Raw genomic sequence first — 19,415 nt, 5'->3', positions numbered from 1 at the left:
TGCTTGATAGATGCTTGAGTGATTGTGCATGCTTTGTCACATATTTCATTTGCTATTTTATTGTGTGAGCATGTTGAATGCATATTTTACTCATTCGAGGACATCCATTTGTTGTTTTGATTGTTTGGCTTTTTTCTCTTTCGCCAAATGGATGGACAAGAATGCCTAAGAACTCTCTCTAGCTATCTATGCTTTCCTCGTCTCAAACTATATTCATGCTACATCACAAAGTTTGATCAAGTCAGATTCGAACCACTCTGTGTGAGGAGCACTCGGAGTTCCCGATTCGTCATAGACTTAAACCTCCAAAACCTCTTTGTGCATCTCGGTCTGACCGATTCATCCCTTTCGGTCCTACCGAGATCACTAAGTTGATCTAGGGTTTTCAATCTCGGTGCAACCGATTAGAACCTTTCGGTCACACCTAGTTGCAGTAACTGCTTGCAGTTTTGCATCTCGGTGCCACCAAGTCGTTCCACTCGGTCACACCGACAGGATCAGGTTATATATACCGACGGGCCAAATTTTGGAAAAATTTCCGAACCTCCTCGCCCATGCATAACCTGCTCTGCCTCTTCGGGTCTCCGAATCGTCCTCTCGTCGCCAGCGACCTCCCGCCACTGGTCTCCGCTGCCGTCAACGGAAATCTGCCCCGCCGTTGCCGCTGTAGCAAGTTCGCCGCCGAACTAGGGTACGAACTTGAACTTTGTGCTAATCCTTAACTCTGATTCTTAGCACATTGCTTTGCCATGATTCTTGCCACGATTAAAATCATCGTGTCCAGCGAAAACGCCCCGTAGATTAGTTTTGATTTGAAAATTTAGGGTTAGGTCTCCGCCGAATTCATCTCGGACCGACCGAGTTGTAGAAATCGGTCTCACCGATTTGGCTTAGGCCAGAGCACATGCATTTTCGGTCTGATCGAAAATTGCAAATCGGTGTGATCGAGTTTGATTCTCTGTGAAACCCTAGCAGTCTCGGTACCATCAAACTGTGACTCGGTCTGACCGAGTTCACTAGTTTAGGTTCCAAAAGCTGCTTCGGTATCACCGAGTTTACAAATCAGTAGATCCGAAATGCTTTCTGTGAAGAACTAAAACTAAGTTTTTAAGTCATCTATTTTGCAAAACTCATGTACTTTGTGATGCTCATCATCTCTACCTCATCTATAATATATTCACAAGGTCTGCTGTCTCATCATCTCTACCTCATCTATAATATATTCACAGGGTCTGCTGTCAAAGAGTTTGCAAAGATGTCTGACCAGAGTGACAACCAGAACAAGTCTGAACAGCAGGTGGAAATGAGTGAGGGCTCAGATCCCTCCAGCAGTTATGATGATGGCAGCAAGAGCACTCCCAGCAATTTGCCAAAGGCTGCCACGAGGACAAGGAAGAAGAGGAATTCTGACTCAGAAGATGAAGACTATGTGGCAGTTGAAGATGAAGCCACTTCAAAGAAGAAGGTGCTGAAGAAAGAGTATGGCACAGCTGCTGCAACAAAGCCTGGTCTGAAAACAAAGGCTCCAGCAAGAAGACAGCCCATGTCTAAGCCAAGAAAAGTTGCCACAGGTGAAACTATGAAGTTCACCATTGAGTCTGAAGAAGAGGCAACTGGTGAAGATAAGAAGAAGAAGAGGGCCAGAACCACTACTGCCAGAGTTCTTGGCAAGCCCTCAATGAGGGAAGATTCTGAAGAGAAAGAGGAAGAGGATGCTGCACCAGCACCCAAAGCTCAAAAGCTTATGGGGGATGCAATCAAATCAGGGGCTGCTCCATCTAAGCCCAAACCTGCTCCCAAGGCTGCCGCTCCAGCTCCAAAGCCTAAACCCAAGAGAAGCACTAGGAACATCCCTGCTGAAGAGAAGAACAAGACCCCAGTGCCTGAAGCTGCTAAAGAAGAAGAAGAAGATGACTCTGTTGTATTGAGGAAGCTGAAACCCAAGATCCCTGACCACACTGATGCACGCCCAGTTGCAGAGAACATGAAAATCAGGAAGGATGCAGGATTGAGACTATGGAGACAGTCTGATCCATATGCTATCAGGAGAAGGACTGCTGTGGACTATAGGTTTCACACTAAGGAACAACAGGACTTCTATGAGACAGTTCTGCTCGACAAGAAGCCCATTGTGTGTGACATGAGATGGGTTGACTGGGAGTTCATCAAGGAGAATGAGGATCACTTCCCTGGTGTGCTTGATAGCTTCAAGGCATGTGGAGTTGACACTTTTGTTGCCCAGAAGCTCACCAAGTGGAATGATGAGCTCATCATGCAGTTCTACTCCACTGCCCAAAATGCTTAGTGATATGCTCCAAAACCCTCCACTACTTTCTCACATCCACATATGTCCCAAACCAAAAAGTCCAACTCGGCCCCACCGAAATTTCATATCCGGAGCCACCGAGTTCAGTTGACATAGCCACTGCCAGAAACCATAGTCTTTTCGGTCTAGGGATCTCGGTATCACCGAGATGGGATTGTAATCTCTCTGTTTCCCTTCGTAACGTTTCGGTCAAACCAAGATGAGCGATCGGTCCCACCGAGATTGCAATGCAAATACTCTGTTTCCTTTTCGTAACGTTTCAGTCCAATCGAGATGAGCGAATCGGTCCCACCGAGTTTGCCTGACCAACTCTCTGTTAGTCTATTACCAAAATCAGTCTCACCGAGTTTGTGTAATCAGTCTCACCGAGATTACGTTATGCCCTAACCCTAATGAAATCGGTCCCACCGAGTTGACGTGTCAGTCCCACCGAAACACCTAACGGTCACATTATGAACCAAATCGGTCTGACCGAGTTCTTTGAATCGGTCCCACCGAGTTTGGTGATTTGTGTGTAACGGTTAGATTTTGTGTGGAGGCTATATATACCCCTCCACCCACTCTTCATTCATGGAGAGAGCCATCAGAACATGCCTACACTTCCAACACATATTTTTTGAGAGAGAACCACCTACACTTGTGTTGAGGTCAAGATATTCCATTCCAACCACATAAATCTTGATCTCTAGCCTTCCCCAAGTTGCTTTCCACTCAAATCTTCTTTCCACCAAATCCAAATCCTGTGAGAGAGAGTTGAGTGTTGGGGAGACTATCATTTGAAGCACAAGAGCAAGGAGTTCATCATCAACACACCATTTGTTACTTCTTGGAGAGTGGTGTCTCCTAGATTGGCTAGGTGTCACTTGGGAGCCTCCGTCAAGATTGTGGAGTTGAACCAAGGAGTTTGTAAGGGCAAGGAGATTGCCTACTTCGTGAAGATCTACCCTAGTGAGGCAAGTCCTTCGTGGGCGACGACCATGGTGGGATAGACAAGGTTGCTTCTTCGTGGACCCTTCGTGGGTGGAGCCCTCCGTGGACTCGCTCAACCATTACCCTTCGTGGGTTGAAGTCTCCATCAACGTGGATGTACGATAGCACCACCTATCGGAACCACTGATAAAAAATCTTTGTGTCAACATTGCGTTTGCTCCCTCAAACTCCTCCCTTTACCTTCATATGCAATTGTTTTACATTCCGCTGCTATACTCTTAGAATTGCATGTGTAGGTTGTTTTGCTTGACTTGTGCTAAGTTGCTAAAATCTGTCAAGAACTGAAATTGGGAAAAGGCTAGATTTTTATTTAGTCGAGTAGTCTAATCACCCCCCTCTAGACATACTTTCGATCCTATAAGCAGCGGCAGAGAGGAGGCCAGGGGCGGAGTGCGGCGAGGGGAAGCGGAGCAGGCGCGAGCGGGCACCGACGAGCGTGGCTGCGGACAGCGGGAACAGAGGCGGGGCGCGGGGCGTGGCCCTGAGCGGCGTGCGTGGGTGCAGGGGAGGAGGGTGCGCGCGGGGGAGGCAACTCTGGCGGGCGCGGGCGCTAGGCGGTAGGGGAGGCGCAGCGGGCGTGGTCGGCCCTTCCGATGAGGAGAGGCGGGAGGTGAGCTGCGACGGGGGCGGGCACGGCCTGCAGCGGGAGCAAGGGCGCGGGTAGCATGCAGCGGCTAGCGGCGAAAGTAGCAGCAGGGCGCGGGGTGTTGGAAATATGCCCTAGAGGCAATAATAAATAGGTTATTATTATATTTCCTTGTTCATGATAATCGTTTATTATCCATGCTAGAATTGTATTGATAGGAAACTCAGATACATGTGTGGATACATAGACAACACCATGTCCCTAGTAAGCCTCTAGTTGACTAGCTCGTTGATCAATAGATGGTTACGGTTTCCTGACCATGGACATTGGATGTCGTTGATAACGGGATCACATCATTAGGAGAATGATGTGATGGACAAGACCCAATCCTAAGCCTAGCACAAGATCGTGTAGTTCGTTTGCTCAGAGCTTTTCTAATGTCAAGTATCACTTCCTTAGACCATGAGATTGTGCAACTCCCGGATACCGTAGGAATACTTTGGGTGTGCCAAACGTCACAACGTAACTGGGTGGCTATAAAGGTGCACTACGGGTATCTCCGAAAGTGTCTGTTGGGTTGGCACGAATCGAGACTGGGATTTGTCACTCCGTGTAAACGGAGAGGTATCTCTGGGCCCACTCGGTAGGACATCATCATAATGTGCACAATGTGACCAAGGAGTTGATCACGGGATGATGTGAGTTACGGAACGAGTAAAGAGACTTGCCGGTAATGAGATTGAACAAGGTATAGGGATACCGACGATCGAATCTCGGGCAAGTAACATAGCGTTGGACAAAGGGAATTGAATACGGGATTGATTGAATCCCCGACATCGTGGTTCATCCGATGAGATCATCGTGGAACATGTGGGAGCCAACATGGGTATCCAGATCCCGCTGTTGGTTATTGACCGGAGAACGTCTCGGTCATGTCTGCATGGTTCCCGAACCCGTAGGGTCTACACACTTAAGGTTCGATGACGCTAGGGTTATAGGGAAGTATGTACGTGGTTACCGAATGTTGTTCGGAGTCCCGGATGAGATCCCGGACGTCACGAGGAGTTCCGGAATGGTCCGGAGGTAAAGATTTATATATGGAAAGTTGTTGTTCGGGTTCCGGGAAAAGTTCGGGTTTTTCGGTATTGTACCGGGAAGCTTCCAGAAGGTTCCGGAGGATTCCGGAGGGGTCCGGAGGTCCGGAAAATGTTCCACCACGTCCAATACAGCAGCATGGGCTGTAAGAGGGCTCCCTAGACTTAATGGGCCAGGGGCACCAGCCCCCCAAGGCCCATGCGCATGGGAGAGGGGAAACCCTAAGGGGGAGGGCCTCCACTTGACTTGGGAGGCACTCCTCCCCCCTTTGGCCGCCCCCCAAGCCCCATCTAGGGCTGGCCGCACCCCTTGGGGGGGAAACCCTAGATGGGGGGCGCAGCCCTCCCCCTCCCCTATATATATTTGATGTTTGGGGCTGCCCAAGACATGAGAACGTCTCCTTTTTGGCGCAGCCCTACCCCTCTTCTTCCTCCTCCTCTCCCGCGGTGCTTGGCGAAGCCCTGCGGGATTGCCACGCTCCTCCACCACCACCATGCCGTCGTGTTGCTGCTGAATGGAGTCTTCCCCAACCTCTCCCTCTCTCCTTGCTGGATCAAGGCGTGGGAGACGTCACCGGGCTGCACGTGTGTTGAACGCGGAGGCACCGTTCTTTCGGTGCTTAGATCGGAATCAACCGCGATCTGAATCGCTACGAGTACGACTCCCTCATCCGCGTTCTTGCAACGCTTCCGCATCGCGATCTACAAGGGTATGTAGATTCACTCCCCTTCCCCTCGTTGCTATATTACTCCATAGATTGATCTTGGTGATGCGTAGAAAATTTTGAATTTCTGCTACGTTACCCAACACGGGGCTGTAGTGAGCGAGGGCAGGCGCGCCACCAAGCGGGAGCGGGGGAAGCGGGCGCCGCGAGGAACAGCGGCAGTTGGCTAGTAGCAACAGCAGGCAGGGCAGCAGGTGAAAGCAGCAGCGGGCGGCGACAAGTGCGGGCGGCCGCGCGCGCTGTACAGGAGCGTGTCGGCAGTGGTGGCCACGGAGTGAGCTATGGGTGGCCAAACGGAGTGGCGCAAGCTCTTATAGAACCAGCGCGATGCGTTGCATCGAACCACGCCACATGTGTTGGCTGAGGCGGACTAAAACAACGGCTTCGGCGAGGTCCCGCGGTGGTGGTTCGTTCCTGACGAAGAAACTAGCTAACGGGCGCGCGAAAGGCCAAGGAGAGAGGGGAAAGACGCGGAGCTCACCAAAAGAGCTCAAGGATGCTCTTCGAGGAGTTTAGGAGCTGCAGAGGCGTCAATTCCGGCGATGGTGTCGCGGTGGCCGAAGGTGGAAGACGGCGTCGATCCGGTCGATGCGGTGCCTCCGGGCTTGATCTCGTGGACGAGGAAGACGAAGAAGACGACGGCGGAGCTGCTGGACACCTTGGCGGGGCGCGGAGCCGACGATGGTCGCGGGATCGACGAGGGCGCGACATCGACTACGCCAGGGTGTATGTGAGAGAGAGAAGCGGCGCGAAGAAGGGAGGGAATGGGGCTAGGGTTCTCGGGGGAGTGCAAAGGCGATGCTCTTAACCTCCAGGGAAGGCCGCAGGATGGCCGGCACGTGGCCGGTGGCCATGGCGGATGGCCTCCACGGCGTCCTCTGCTTCTGTAGTAGGAGGTAGGGGAAAGAGGGGGGTTGTTGGGCTGGTTTTAGTTAGTTGGGCCAAATGGATTCGATGAAAAGGGTCCTTATGAAGGGTAAATAGAAATTGGCAAATCACGTTGTGGTCATACGTAGGTAAGAAACGTTCTTGCTAGAAACCTATACAAGCCACGAAAAAACTGGCAACAACAATTAGAGGACGTCTAACTTGTTTTTGCAGCATGTGCCTTGTGATGTGATATGGCCAAAAGGATGTGATGAATGATATATGTGATGTATGAGATTGATCATGTTCTTGTAATAGGAATCACGACTTGCATGTCGATGAGTATGACAACCGGCAGGAGCCATAGGAGTTGTCTTTATTTTTTGTATGACCTGCGTGTCATTGAATAACGCCATGTAAATTACTTTACTTTATTGCTAAGCGCGTTAGCCATAGAATTAGAAGTAATCGTTGGCGTGACAACTTCATGAAGACACAATGATGGAGATCATGATGATGGAGATCATGGTGTCATGCCGGTGACAAAGATGATCATGGTGCCCCGAAGATGGAGATCAAAGGAGCAAAATGATATTGGCCATATCATGTCACTATTTGATTGCATGTGATGTTTATCATGTTATGCATCTTATTTGCTTAGAACGACGGTAGTAAGTAAGATGATCCCTCACTAAAAATTTCAAGAGACGTGTTCCCCCTAACTGTGCACTGTTGCGAAGGTTCGTTGTTTCAAAGCACCACGTGATGATCGGGTGTGATAGATTCTAACGTTCGAATACAACGGGTGTTGACGAGCCTAGCATGTACAGACATGGCCTCGGAACACAAGCAAAACACTTAGGTTGACTTGACGAGCCTAGCATGTACAGACATGGCCTCGGAACACAAGAGACCGAAAGGTCGAACATGAGTCGTATAGCAGATACGATCAACATGGAGATGTTCACCGATGATGACTAGTCCGTCTCACGTGATGATCGGACACGGCCTAGTTTGACTTGGATCATGTATCACTTAGATGACTAGAGGGATGTCTATCTGAGTGGGAGTTCAATAATCAGATGAACTTCATTATCATGAACATAGTCAAAAGGTCTTTGCAAATTATGTCATATCTTGCGCTTTAGTTCTACTGTTTAAGATATGTTCCTAGAGAAAATTTAGTTGAGAGTTGGTAGTAGCAATTATGCGGACTAGGTCCGTAAACTGAGGATTGTCCTCATTGCTGCACAGAAGGCTTATGTCCTTAATGCACCGCTCGGTGTGCTGAACCTCAGCGTCGTCTGTAGATGTTGCGAAACATCTGACATACACGTTTTTGATGACTACGTGATAGTTTAGTGCGTAATGCTAACGGTTTAGAATTGTGGCACAAGAGACGTTTTTTGAAACGTCGCAGAACATATGAGATGTTCCGAAGACTGAAATTGGGATTTCAGACTAGTGCCCACGTCAAGAGGTATGAGACCTCTGACAAGTTTCTTAAGCCTGCAAACTAAGGGAGAAAAGCTTAATCGTTGAGCATGTGCTCAGATTGTCTGAGTACCACAATCGCTTGAATCGAGTGGGAGTTAATCTCCCAGATGAGATAGTGATAGTTCTCCATAGTCACTGCCACCAAGCTAGTAGAGCTTCGTGATGAACTATAAAGTATCAGGGATAGTTATGATGATCCTTGAGCTATTCGCGATATTTGACACCACGAGAGTAGAAATCAAGAAGGAGCATCAATTGTTGATGGTTAGTAAAACCACTAGTTTAAGAAGGGCAAGGGTAAAAGGGATACTTCATGAAACAGCAAGTCGTTTGCTGCTCTAGTGAAGAATCCCAAGGTTGAACCCAAACCCGAGACTAAGTGCTTCTGTAATGAGAGGAACAGTCACTGAAGCAGTACTACCCTAGATACTTGGTAGATGAGAAGGCAGGCAAGGTCGACAGAAGTATATTGGATATACGTTATATGAATGTGTACTTTACTAGTACTCCTAGCAGCACCAGGGTATTAGATACCGGTTCGGTTGCTAAGTGTTAGTAACTCGAAATAAAAGCTGCGGAATAAATGGAGACTAGCTAAAGGTGAGATGACGATATGTGTTGGAAGTGGTTCCAAGGTTGATGTGATCAAGCATCGCATGCTCCCTCTACCATCGAGATTTGGTGTTTGCGTTGAGCATGATTGGATTATGTTTATCGCAATACGGTTATTCATTTAAGGAGAATAATGGTTACTCTGTTTATTTGAATAATACCTTCAATGGTCTTGCACCTAAAATGAATCTCGTTCGTAGTGATACACATGTTCGTGCCAAAAAGATATAAAATAGTAATGATAGTACCACATACTTGTGGCACTGCAACTTGAGTCATATTGGTATAAAACGCATGAAGAAGCTCCATGTAGATGGATCTTTGGACTCGCTCGTTTTTGAAAAGATTGAGACATGCGAACCATGTCTATTGGTATATATGCATGAAGAAACTCCATGCAGATGGATCATTTGGACTCACTTGATTTTGAATCACTTGAGACATGCAAATCATACCACATGGGCAAGATGACTGAAAAGCCTCGTTTTCAGTAAGATGGAACAAGAGAGCAACTTGTTGGATGTAATACATTTTGATGTGTGCAGTCCAATGAGTGCTGAGGCATGCAGTGGATATCGTTAAGTTCTAACTTCACAGATGATTTGAGTAGATGCTGAGTGTATTTACTTGATGGAACACAATTCTGAATTATTGAAAGGTTCAAGTAATTTCAGAGTGAAGTTGAAGATCGTCGTGACAAGAGGATAAAATGTCTGTGATATGATCATAGAGATGAGTATCTGAGTTACGAGTTTGGCACACAATTAAGACAATGTGGAAAGTGTTTCACAATTAATACCGCCTGGAACACCATAGTGTGATGGTGTGTCCGAACATCATAACTGCACCCTATTGGATATGGTGCATACCATGATGTTTCTTATCGAATTACCACTATCGTTTATGGGTTAGGAATTAGAGACAACCACATTCACTTTAAAAGGGGCACCACGCAATTCCGTTGAGACGACACCGTTTAGAGAAACCTAAGTTGTCGTTTCTTAAAAGTTTGGGGCTGCGATGCTTATGTGGAAAAGTTTCAGGCTGATAAGCTCGAACCCAAAACGGATAAATGCATCTTCATAGAATACCCAAAAACAGTTGGGTATACCTCCTATTTCAGATCTGGAAGCAAAAGTAATTGCTTCTAGAAATGAGTCCTTTCTCGAGGAAAAGTTTCTCTCGAAAGAATTGAGTGGGAGGATGGTGGAGACTTGATAAGGTTATTGAACCGTCACTTCAACTAGGGTGTAGCAGGGCACAGGAAGTTGTTCCTGTGGCACCTACACCAATTGAAGTGGAAGCTCATGATAGTGATCATGAAACTTCGGATCAAGTCGCTACCAAACCTCGTAGGACGACGAGGATGCGTACTACTTCAGAGTGGTACGTGATCCTGTCTTGGAAGTCATGTTGCTAGACAACAATGAACCTACGAGCTATGGAGAAGCGATGGTGGACCCATATTCCGACAAATGGTTAAGAGCCATGAAATCCGAGATAAATGGATCTTTGAGAAGAAGACGGACGTGGACGGTAATGTTACCGTCTATGAAGCTCGACTTGTGGCAAAGAGTATTTCCACAAGTTCAAGGAGTTGACTACGATGAGATTTTCTCATCCGTAGCGATGCTTAAGTCTGTCGGAATCATGTTAGCATTAGCTGCATTTATGAAATCTGGCAGATGGATGTCAAAACAAGTTTCCTTACCAGTTTTCGTAAGGAAAGGTTGTATGTGATACAATCAGAAAGGTTTTGTCGATCCTAAGGATGCTAAAAGGTATGCTAGCTCCAGCGATCCTTCCATGGATTAGAGCAAGCATCTCGGAGTCAGAATATACGCTTTGATGGGGTGATCAAAGTTTTTGGGTTTATACAAAGTTTGTTAGAAACTTGTATTTACAATAAAGTGAGTGGGAGCGATACAACATTTCTGATAAGTATATGTGAATGACATATTGTTGATCCGAAATGATGTAAAAATTTCTGGAAAGCATAAAGGGTTGTTTGAAAGGAGTTTTTCAAAGGAAGACCTGGATAAAGCTGCTTACATATTGGGCATCAAGATCTATAGAGATAGATCAAGACGCCTGATGATACTTTCAAAAGAACGCACACCTTGACATGATTCTGAAAGAGTTCAAAATAGATCAGCAAAGAAGGAGTTCTTGGCTGTGTTACAAGGTGTGAGTATTGAGTAAGACTCAAGACCTGACCACAGCAGAAGAGAGAGAAAGGACGAAGGTCGTCCCCTATGCTTTAGACATAGGCTCTACAGTATGCTATGCTGTGTACCGCACATGAAGTGTGCCTTGCCATGAGTTGGTCAAGGGGTACAATAGTGATCCGGGAATGGATCACATGACAGCGGTCGAACTTATCCTTAGTACCTAGTGGACTAAGGAATTTTCTCAATTATGGAGGTAAAAAGGAGTTCGTCGTAAAGGGTTACGTCGATGCGAACTTTGACACTAATCCGGATGACTCTGAGTAGTAAACCGGATTCGTATAGTAGAGCAATTACTTGAAATGGCTCCAAGTAGCGCGTGGTAGCATCCACAAAGATGACATAGATATTCGTAAAGCACACACGAATCTGAAAGGTTCAGACCCGTTGACTAATAACCTCTCTCACAAGCATAACATGATCAAACCAGAACTCATTGAGTGTTAATCACATAGAGATGTGAGCTAGATTGTTGACTCTAGTAAACTCTTGGGTGTTGGTCACATGGTGATGTGACCTGTCAGTGTTAATCACATGGTGATGTGAACTAGATTATTGACTCTAGTGCAAGTGGGAGACTGTTGGAAATATGCCCTAGAGGCAATAATAAATAGGTTATTATTATATTTCCTTGTTCATGATAATCGTTTATTATCCATGCTAGAATTGTATTGATAGGAAACTCAGATACATGTGTGGATACATAGACAACACCATGTCCCTAGTAAGCCTCTAGTTGACTAGCTCGTTGATCAATAGATGGTTACGGTTTCCTGACCATGGACATTGGATGCCGTTGATAACGGGATCACATCATTAGGAGAATGATGTGATGGACAAGACCCAATCCTAAGCCTAGCACAAGATCGTGTAGTTCGTTTGCTCAGAGCTTTTCTAATGTCAAGTATCACTTCCTTAGACCATGAGATTGTGCAACTCCCGGATACCGTAGGAATGCTTTGGGTGTGCCAAACATCACAACGTAACTGGGTGGCTATAAAGGTGCACTACGGGTATCTCCGAAAGTGTCTGTTGGGTTGGCACGAATCGAGACTGGGATTTGTCACTCCGTGTAAACGGAGAGGTATCTCTGGGCCCACTCGGTAGGACATCATCATAATGTGCACAATGTGACCAAGGAGTTGATCACGGGATGATGTGAGTTACGGAACGAGTAAAGAGACTTGCCGGTAACGAGATTGAACAAGGTATAGGGATACCGACGATCGAATCTCGGGCAAGTAACATAGCGTTGGACAAAGGGAATTGAATACGGGATTGATTGAATCCCCGACATCGTGGTTCATCCGATGAGATCATCGTGGAACATGTGGGAGCCAACATGGGTATCCAGATCCCGCTGTTGGTTATTGACCGGAGAACGTCTCGGTCATGTCTGCATGGTTCCCGAACCCGTAGGGTCTACACACTTAAGGTTCGATGACGCTAGGGTTATAGGGAAAGTATGTACGTGGTTACCGAATGTTGTTCGGAGTCCCGGATGAGATCCCGGACGTCACGAGGAGTTCCGGAATGGTCCGGAGGTAAAGATTTATATATGGAAAGTTGTTGTTCGGGTTCCGGGAAAAGTTCGGGTTTTTCGGTATTGTACCGGGAAGCTTCCAGAAGGTTCCGGAGGTCCGGAAAATGTTCCACCACGTCCAATACAGCAGCATGGGCTGTAAGAGGGCTCCCTAGCCTTAATGGGCCAGGGGCACCAGCCCCCCCAAGGCCCATGCGCATGGGAGAGGGGAAACCCTAAGGGGGAGGGCCTCCACTTGACTTGGGAGGCACTCCTCCCCCTTTGGCCGCCCCCCAAGCCCCATCTAGGGCTGGCCGCACCCCTTGGGGGGGAAACCCTAGATGGGGGGCGCAGCCCTCCCCCTCCCCTATATATATTTGATGTTTGGGGCTGCCCAAGACATGAGAACGTCTCCTTTTTGGCGCAGCCCTACCCCTCTTCTTCCTCCTCCTCTCCCGCGGTGCTTGGCGAAGCCCTGCGGGATTGCCACGCTCCTCCACCACCACCATGCCGTCGTGTTGCTGCTGGATGGAGTCTTCCCCAACCTCTCCCTCTCTCCTTGCTGGATCAAGGCGTGGGAGACGTCACCGGGCTGCACGTGTGTTGAACGCGGAGGCACCGTTCTTTCGGTGCTTAGATCGGAATCAACCGCGATCTGAATCGCTACGAGTACGACTCCCTCATCCGCGTTCTTGCAACGCTTCCGCATCGCGATCTACAAGGGTATGTAGATTCACTCCCCTTCCCCTCGTTGCTAGATTACTCCATAGATTGATCTTGGTGATGCGTAGAAAATTTTGAATTTCTGCTACGTTACCCAACACGGGGCTGTAGTGAGCGAGGGCAGGCGCGTCACCAAGCGGGAGCGGGGGAAGCGGGCGCCGCGAGGAACAGCGGCAGTTGGCTAGTAGCAACAGCAGGCAGGGCAGCAGGTGAAAGCAGCAGCGGGCGGTGACAAGTGCAGGCGGCCGCGCGCGCTGTACAGGAGCGTGTCGGCAGTGGTGGCCACGGAGTGAGCTATGGGTGGCCAAACGGAGTGGCGCAAGCTCTTATAGAACCAGCGCGATGCGTTGCATCGAACCACGCCACATGTGTTGGCTGAGGCGGACTAAAACAACGGCTTCGGCGAGGTCCCGCGGTGGTGGTTCGTTCCTGACGAAGAAACTAGCTAACGGGCGCGCGAAAGGCCAAGGAGAGAGGGGAAAGACGCGGAGCTCACCAAAAGAGCTCAAGGATGCTCTTCGAGGAGTTTAGGAGCTGCAGAGGCGTCAATTCCGGCGATGGTGTCGCGGTGGCCGAAGGTGGAAGACGGCGTCGATCCGGTCGATGCGGTGCCTCCGGGCTTGATCTCGTGGACGAGGAAGACGAAGAAGACGACGGCGGAGCTGCTGGACACCTTGGCGGGGCGCGGGGCCGACGATGGTCGCGGGATCGACGAGGGCGCGACATCGACTACGCCAGGGTGTATGTGTGAGAGAGAAGCGGCGCGAAGAAGGGAGGGAATGGGGCTAGGGTTCTCGGGGGAGTGCAAAGGCGATGCTCTTAACCTCCAGGGAAGGCCGCAGGATGGCCGGCACGTGGCCGGTGGCCATGGCGGATGGCCTCCACGGCGTCCTCTGCTTCTGTAGTAGGAGGTAGGGGAAAGAGGGGGGTTGTTGGGCTGGTTTTAGTTAGTTGGGCCAAATGGTCCGGTAGGATAGTTTTTGTTTTGTTTTGTTTTGTTTTATCTTTTCCTTTTCTGCTCATTACTATTCCCTATAGTTTTCAATTTATCTTTGACTTTAAAAATACGAAAAAAACTCCTAAATCAGTATAGCTAAATATACTATTGCCACATTCAATTATGGCACCCAAATAAAATAGACTAACATTTTATTAAGTACAAAAGGCATTAATTAATTGATTAAGCCATTGTTTTATTTATTTCAGTGCATTAGTTACTTTAAAAAAATGTGGTTCTCCACCATTATTACTTATGAATTATTTAACACATTTAGAACTTTTTAGTTTTGACTTTTAAAAACTTCAACTGTTTGGCTTGATTTTAAATTTGAAATTTGAACGAGATTTGAATCACGCAAGATTAACAATAGTAATCGTGTGGACGTGGCATCATTAGGAGAGGGTTACTGTAGCTTAATTATCCGGGCGTCACACCAGCCCTGGAGAAGGGGAAGGAGGTGGTGTCACCCTTTGACGACGACGTCGTGCTAGAGGAGCTCTCCCTGCGGCAAACAGAGGAACTAAGGGCACTACCATGAGGAGGCAGGCCCAACTCACTTCGGCAAGGTGATCCTTGCCCCGAAGATCGGGTGCCTGCCTATGCCTCTTGATGAGGACATCAATACCATTGTTACACCCACAGCCCCTGCTGCTATACATACTGGACCAATTACTAGAGCTCGCGCACGCCAATTAAATTATCAGGTACTTTCGTTTCTTAGTAATGATTCTAATGTTCGTGAGAATATGATGCTGCCTAAATTGGATTCATTTGTTTTGCTTACAAATGAAGGGTCTGTCATGGATAAGAGGGATGAACACTGGAGCAAGACCAAGCATGGAGATGATGGCATGCGCGAGGGGAACAAGAACAGAGTTACAAGTGATGATTTCAGGACTTTGAAGCCACCATAATGAGTGCATGAAGCCTTGGACCAAATATACAAGATGCCACTTCATAATATTCGTTCATAGGCTATTCTAGGTGATGCGTCACCTTATTATTGGGCCAGGCCCATGTAATTTCGAAATACATAAATATAGGCTATTTTTAGAGTCCGTATGTGTGGGGAAACAAGAGATAGGGTTGGTTTCGGACCCCTTCCCCAAGGGCCACGAAATTCCCCCCTCTTCCTCCATATATACAGCCCTTAGGGCACTGTTTAGACTTTGGGTTTTGCTTAGACTAAAAGTTCGCCATAGCTGCAACTTCGCGTACTTCGTTTGTGTTCAACGACCAGACAAAGGCGTCACAGAACCCCACCTTCATTAATAAAGCTTTCCTCTTATATTCGCAATATCCAGATTGCAATCTCAGTTTCTTGCTTGTTCTTCGTTTGCTCGCAGGAAATAGACCCTCGTGGTCAGGTTGATTGTGCTCCGGCGTGGTCAATAACCCCTCGGAAGTTGGTTTAGCGATTGCTAAGGCGCGATGTCTCGCACGTTCGTAGTCGGATCGTCAAAGTCGACTCCCACAGAAAACGATAGTCATCATCTCATCGAAACATCGGGACACCTTCACCTCTATCACCTCTAGACTTTTATGAAGAACTTCCCATCCGTGTCTCGAGAATTCAAGCTGAAGACGGACACCAGCTGCGCATGGAGGGTGACGGTCCGGATGATAAACGACAGGGTCACCCTCGATAGGGTTGGTCCCCCTTCATAGTTGTCCACCAGGCCAGGATCGGCTGCATGTTCACCTTTAAGCTGCTGACTCCTGACACCCTGAAGGTGATCATCTTCAATGACGACGACATTGAAGTGGTGACCAAGTGCGGGAAGCAAGACGACGCCTTCGCCGTGAATGTCTAGGGGAGCTCTCTGTTTCGTGTGTTGGTTTTGTTTGGTTTAAGACTATGTCGTACTGGTTTGGTTGAAAACTGTTTGTGTAAGTGTCGTACTATGTTTAACTTGTTCGTATATGTTGTCTATTTTGTGTGTCTTTGCTTTGTTCTGCTTGCTAGTGTGCTAGTAACCTCATCACCTCCACGAGGGGGTTACCAGAGAACATGTGTTGCATGTAACCAAACATCATGACTTGTGTGGCTTGTGTTTCCGTCTAAATAAGTCGGCAACCAAACATCCTCCCTTTCGCTTCGGCCCATCCACGCTAGAGGGTGTGCAGGGGAATTTCCTATTTGACGCTCTGTGCGTCTAACTGTTGAGGTAACGCATAGAGCGGCGACATTAAGCGAAAGACTGGGTCGACCCATCTATAAGATAGCTAACGAGTAGATCGCATATGGTTTTGGGAGCCTCCTGGAAGGTTCCAGACATGGTTTCCACTAGTTTTGGGAACCTTCTAGAAGGTTGTTTTTTGGACTCATTTTTGGTTTCTTTTTCTTTTTTCTTTTCATTTTTCATTTTCATTTCTTATCTTTTTTCATTTTTGTTTCTTTAATTTATGTATCTGTTCAAAAATTCAAAAAAATTCAAAATTTGTTCAGTATTTCAAAAACTGTTCACACATTTTTAAAAAATATTCGCGTTTTCAAATTATGTTCGAGAGTTTAAAAAATGTTCCCGTTTAAAAATTTGTTTGAAAATTTTAATAAAATGTCTGTGTTTTAAAATTTTGTTCTGTAGTTTAAAAAATTATTCACAAATTTCAAAAAATGTTCGTGTTTCAAGTTTTGTTCGGGAGTTTCAAAAAATATTCACACATTTAAAAAAATGTGCGTGTTTTCAAATTTTGTTTGGGAGTTTCAAAACATGTTCCCATTTTTAAAAAATATTCGCGTATCCAAAAGCTGTCGTGGAATTTAAAAAATGTTCTAGTTTTAAAAAAAATCATATTTTCAATTTTCTGGGGGATTTAAAAGATCTTCTGTTTACAAAAACTGTTTGCATTTTTTGAAATGTTTGAGTTTTTCCAAATTTTATTCACAATTTCCAAAAGTGTCCGCGGTTTTATACGACATTCACAATTTTTTTCAAAATAATGTTTTGCATTCAAAATTTTCAAAACGTTCGCATCTACGCTTGGTTTCGTTCTTAAATCTTTGTGCTGAATGATAAATCAGGTAGCTCGCTAACTCAAGTGGTTGCCGTATTTCTTGTGAAGCGGAGTGCATTGTTTTTTCGAGCGCTACAGTTTCCGTCACTCGCTAGCCACACAGGCCGGCTCAGTCAGGAGACCTGCCTGTGTGTGCGGTCGACATTCTGTCACAGAGAGCGGGATAGGAGCTCCCATATATGCAGCCAACCAAATAACGTGTAAATGTTTGTTTTTTAACTGTTTCTTCTCAATCTGGCTCAACTCAAATATACATGCAGGCGAAACCAGTGCGGATAATAAACACGCCCTTAGGCAAGCTTATGGCGCTATAAGAGCATCTTTAATAGATGGTTCAAATTTTGACGGTCCAAAACCGGAGATGTAAAATTTGGACCGCTAAAAAATGCGTTTTGGAGCTTCGAAAAAAGGCCAACTTCAACACGTGGTACAAATTCATGGTCCAAAAGAGTAACTCCAATAGATGGTCCAAATTCATGGTCCAAAACCGGCCAGCAGCCGCGCGGCTGCTGTTCAACCGTTGTCCAGCCACTGTACAGCCGCACATATTGCATAAAACATGTTTTAAAACAATATAAAAAAATTTCATGTCCACAATATCAAATTTTTACATAGTTTTTCAGATCCAAGAGATGAAATGCGACACAAATACAACATAGTTTTGCACAATACAATATAATTTTGAACAAACAAATAATGAATCTATGCAAATCTTTCGCCATGCCATTTTCAATGCTCTTCCATCAAATCTTCCTGAAGTTGGTCATGCACATCGGTGTCTCTAATCTCACTGTACACCTTCATAAAACGTCTGATGCGCTCCTCTTTGCGCATGGGGTTAACACGAATGCCCACCAACTGATAGAAGTTGTAATCTATTTTTTTCCACGCTCGTTCTCAATGATCATGTTATGCATGATCATGCAAGCGGTCATGATGTACCGAAGGATCTTTTGATCCCAAAATCTAGATGGTCCTCGCACAATAGCAAATTGGGATTGCAAAATCCCAAATGCCCTCTCAACATCTTTTCTAGCCGCCGCTTGTGCATTATGAAAGACAAGTTCTTTCTTACCTTCAGGTTTTGCAACCGGCTTGACGAGTGTACTCCACCTCGGGTAGATCCCATCTGCAAGATAGTACCCATAGTTGTAGGTGCGACCATTTGCTTCGAAGGTCACCTGTGGTGCTTCTCCATTTGCTAAGTTGGCAAAGAGAGGTGACCGGTCGAGCATGTTGATGTCGTTGCAAGAACTGGGCATACCAAAATATGCATGCCAAATCCATGTTTCATGATCGGCAACTGCCTCAAGAATGATAGTGGCATCCTTCCCATGACCCTTGAAATTATCCATGCCATGCTTTTGAACAGTTCTTCCATTTTCAATGCATGCAATCCACAGAACCGAGCACACCTGGAAACCCTCGAGCTTTATTCATCTCCAAAAGCCTCTGAGTGTCCTGAGCATTGGGTGCTCTCAAGTACTGTGAACCGAACACTTCTACCATATTTATTGCAAATTGCTTGACCTAGAAGATAGAAGTGCTCTCTGCCATCGCCAAGTTGTCATCAATGTAATTTGCCGGAACACCATATGCCATCATGCGCAAAGCGGCAGTGACCTTCTGCTCAATGCTATGGCCAAGCAACCCGACACAGTTCCTTCTCTGCTCGAAGACTGGATTATGCTGCTTCACGAAATTGCAAATGCGGAAGAATAAGTCTTTCGACATTGAAACGGCGTCGAAAGTAATTCTCCGAAAAAACAGGTGATGATGCAAAAGTAGTTGCGCACCAACCGTTTGTGCGCATCAATTCGTTCTCTCCGAATGAACGCATGACCATAAACGGAACCACCGTGCTTCGGTTTCTTCCTCTTGTGCATGGCCACTAGCATAGCAATCTCCTCTTCTTCATGCAAATCAAATTCCTCGTCCGATGAAGAATCATCCACGAAAGAGGAGTCAACCGAGCTCATCTACAATGCACACAACCACCGTCAAACATACTATCCAATCCCATGTTAAATCATCAAGTTTCGTCATTTTTTTACCTTGGGGAATTACGTCGAACACCTTGTGCGCGCGGTGGAAGAAGATGGCCGCCGGTTGGATTGGCTGCTGCTGACGGCTGCGGACGGCTCCGGACGGCGGCGGTGATAAGAAATGAGTTTGGAGGCCGACCAAGAGGAGCTCGGCGGGGGGCGAAGAATAGTTCGGCAGCCGG

This window comes from Triticum aestivum, chromosome 1D, assembly GCF_018294505.1.
Source record: "Triticum aestivum cultivar Chinese Spring chromosome 1D, IWGSC CS RefSeq v2.1, whole genome shotgun sequence".
Taxonomy (NCBI): domain Eukaryota; kingdom Viridiplantae; phylum Streptophyta; class Magnoliopsida; order Poales; family Poaceae; genus Triticum; species Triticum aestivum.
The sequence above is the reverse complement of the archived record's forward strand: the minus strand, read 5'-3'. Positions refer to the sequence as shown.